The sequence below is a fragment of the Schistocerca cancellata genome, chromosome 8 (assembly GCF_023864275.1).
Source record: "Schistocerca cancellata isolate TAMUIC-IGC-003103 chromosome 8, iqSchCanc2.1, whole genome shotgun sequence".
Lineage (NCBI taxonomy): Eukaryota > Metazoa > Arthropoda > Insecta > Orthoptera > Acrididae > Schistocerca > Schistocerca cancellata.
The window spans coordinates 120,727,359-120,731,367 of NC_064633.1; the positions used below are offsets into that span (position 1 = coordinate 120,727,359).

General features: G+C 41.9%; 1 pseudogene; it reads right to left on the reverse strand.

The window, feature by feature from the left end:
- Positions 1-1,095: 1,095 nt before the first annotated feature.
- Positions 1,096-1,213, reverse strand: LOC126096167 (5S ribosomal RNA; annotated as a pseudogene).
- Positions 1,214-4,009: the final 2,796 nt, after the last annotated feature.

Here is a 4,009-nt window from a genome sequence, read left to right on the forward strand (position 1 = left end):
CGAGATAATATGTGAAACGTAAGTGTGAATTGCAGAGTAACCATGTAGATGTAGATATGCTAACATATACGCCAAGGAGGAAAAGTAGCTCTGAAGTTTGATGCAAGCGACACTCGTATTGATTTTATACTCTGTGGTATAGTAAATAATAGAGTGAACTGAACTTACCGTCTTTCGTTTCAGAAAATTTAACAAAAGTAAATCCAGAAGTGGTAAACGCTAGCTGAACGTAAAATCAGGTCTTAATACTAGTGTCTCGAATGGCTATCAATAAATATTCATGTCATTGCTCGCTTGCTCGTCCGCCTACACAGCTGAATGGTACGCTCTATACTGTATACCTGCCTTCTGCTGTTCAGACGTGCTCGACCGCAATCTTGCCTGCTTTCAGGTTTCAATGCAGTCCAGTATCTGGTCACTGTCACATCCGAATGGACCACAAATCTGGATACGGCACGTTTCCACCAGCCGGGGAAATGGAGACCGACAGTGATGCCCATTTCAAAGTCCATCAGGTGCTGATAACTCTGTCTCAAACGTGTACGTCGCATCTTCTGTCCTTCAAAGTGGTACCTCAACATCTGACGCTGTTATCCCTCTTACACACCAAACACGAGCAACACTAATGCGCTCTGGTCCCGTTGTAACTTTCACAAGACATTTGCGTACCGGACGGCGGTGTCTAGGAGAACCATAAGCACTCTTTTGTATTAGGGAGTGATTGTGGTTCCCTGCCAAGCCGCAGTATCGAAATACAGCGTGACACTGTGACTAACAAGTAGATACAGTTACTTGCACGTCCACAGACACCGCAAAATACAGAGTATGATGCCCGTGCCCTCTGCCGGAGTTCTGCGCTTAACCCTCTGAGTAAAAACTAAAACGAAACTCCGCCCGAACTGGCCATGAAGGTCCAACGGTACCGCCGGCCGCCATGTCATCCTCAGCCCACAGGCGTCACTGGATACGCATATGGAGGGGCGTGTGGTCAGCAAACCGCTCTCCCTGGCTTATGTCAGTTTACGAGACCGGAGCCGCTACTTCTCAGTCAAGTAGCTCCTCAGTTTGCCTTACAGGTGCTGAGTGCGCCCCGATTGCCAACATCGGTCGGCAGACCAGGTGACCACTCATCCAAGTTCTAGCCTACCCCGACAGCGCTTAACTTCGGTGATCTGACGGGAACCGGAGTTACCACTGCGGCAAGGACGTTGGCAACTCTTAGAGGAAAACTTTTAAATATACATATCACTGGTAATATATTGTGTTTATTACTTTATTTTCTACAAACAGTCGCCTTTATTGGTATTTACTCGTATATATTCACAGTAATGTCTCTAGTAAGAACAATTACCATTTTTACATTTGTATGTTGCCAAGTGTGAATATCAGTGGGCAAGTGAATAAAAAATTAAAGTTCTACGTTTTGGAACTAGACAGGCCAATCGAGACCGACCGCCCGGCGTGTCATCCTCTACCAATGACGTCATTGGGTGCGGTATGGAGGGACGTGAGGTCATCAACCGCTCTCCCAGGTTTCTTGGCCTTGGAACCGCTACTAATCGACTGAATAGCTCTTCAGATGGCCTCATGAAGTTGAGTGCATCCAGTACCACTCATGCCACCAAGGAAAAATCTCTGCCAACGCCGGGAACCAAACCCGGATCCCCCCCCCCCCCCCCCCCCCGACGGCAATCAGCCGCGTTGACCATTCAGTTGTGGAGACGGTTGAATGAGAGAGTGAGTAATGGCACGAATATTTATCGGTAGCCTTTCGAGACACTCGTATTCAAAGCTGATTTTACGTTCAGCTAGCATTTGCCAGTTGTGGATTTACTCTCGTTAAATTTTCTCATACTAAATTCGGTAAAGTTCAGTTCACAGTAATGTTTACTATACCATATGGTATAAAATCAATACGGGAGACGCCTGCAACCATTTTCAGAGCTACGTTTCTTCCACAGCGTATATGTTAACATATCGATTTGTTTGACATATTATCTCTAAAATGCAAGACGCTGAGCTTTTTCCGCTGACAGAGGGCATGTAGGATGATGACTGAAGACATGTAACAAGATGAAAACCGTTTAGGCGCGCACTGGAATCTAATAGATGTATCATTCACTCACTTTTGGTTGCTTAATTAAAGATGTCATACTGAAATTCATGCGTATTTCTTATAGGTTTGTAAGAAAGTTTTTAAAAACGTGGCCTAGTTTCATGGCAGATGAAGTTGTTGCTGATCGTGTGATGAACTGCTAGGAAAGAGGTTTTAGTAAAGCACACAGAAGAATGAGAATTTGGAACGGACTCTGATAGTGTAGCTACTATACTAGGGTGTCCATTCGTCCCGTTTTTCCCGGGACAGTCCCGTTTTTTAGCAAAATGTCCCGCTGTCCCGAAAGTTTTTTTTTGGGACGCTCAAATGTCCCGTTTTTTATGATTCCGCTTGGCTAGAGTATTTTACGCTACTGGTTGTTTGACTTGCTATTAACTGCGCGATTATTTACGCTACGATGCGTGTAATGACTTTCAGCATATCCCAAACATGTACCGAACTGTCAGAAATCGCAAGTAATTTTAAACGCACTATAGGTTACGAATAACAACGAAGATTCTTCTCTTCTAAATCGACCCACGTAATCCGTCCTTTCGGTCCAGAGATACCCTACACCATTGATACTTGCTCTCTGGATTTCGTCGCCACACTGTTAATGTTTTGCACTGTGCAATCACTGTTTCATAATGCCAAAACGAAAGTGTAATTTTAACAAGTAATATAAAAAGCGAGTTTCCTTTTATCGCTGGTAGTGGAGAAACTGTAGAATGTACGTTGTGCAGATCAAAATTTGCTATTGGTCATGGTGGAAGGTCTGACATTGTGAATCACATTAAGACGAAGAAACATCGCATGAGTGATCAAACTAAAAGAGCAAATAAATGCGTGAGTGACTACTATGTAAACTTAAAATCAGTAACAAAAATGGATTGGCAGTTGGGAGCACAAGAAGCTACGTTTGCATACCACAGTGCAATGCATAACCATAGCTTTAATTCAATGGACTGTACTACAGCAGTTGATAAAAAAACTTTTCAATCCTAAATTCACATGTGGACACACAAAATGTAATGCAATCATTTCAAATGTTATTGCACGGTATGCAGCTCAGCAGGTTTTAAATGAAATGAAAAGTGTTCGATTCATTTCTGTAATGATTGATACATCGAATCATCTGGATTTGAAGTTGGTTCCTCTCCTTATCAGGTATTTTCACCCTGAAAATGGCATCACGGTGAAAGTGCTCGAATTGGTTAATTTAGTTAGAGAAACTTCAGATTTACTTCAGAATTATGTGCTGGAGGTTTTAAAGAAATATGATCTTGAGGGAAACGTGATTGCAGTTTCTGCAGACAACACTGACACCAATTTTGGTGGTAAGCAGAGGAAAGGAAGAAACAATTTGTTCTATAAACTGCAACAGAACACAGTGAATAATATAGTAGGTGTTGGCTGTCCATCACATGTGGTGCACAATTCCTTACAAACTGGCTCAGACTGCCTACCCATCGACTGCCAATTAATTGTAAACAAAATCTACCAGCATTTCCACAAATATACAGTAATGGTTGAATCTCTGAAGTCATTCTGTAAGACTACTGTAACTGAATACAAAACTGTACTTGGGCACAGCAAGACAAGGTGGCTATCTCTTCTACCAGCATTGGGAAGAATTGTAAAGATATTTCCTTCTTTGAAATCATATTTCATTTCCCTTGATAAGTGTCCTGTTATCCTTAAACAATTCTTTGATAACCCTGTGTCTATTGTTCGTCTACATTTTCTTGTTAGCCAGCTAAAACCTTTCTCCACAAAAATTAAATGTATTGAGAAACAAGAAATCGCAATAGTGGAAGTTAAATAATAAATAAACAAATTATTGGGCAAATTACAATGTAGAAAATCTGAAAGATTTCTCACATCCTTTGTACATGAGACTCTAAGAAAGCTGGA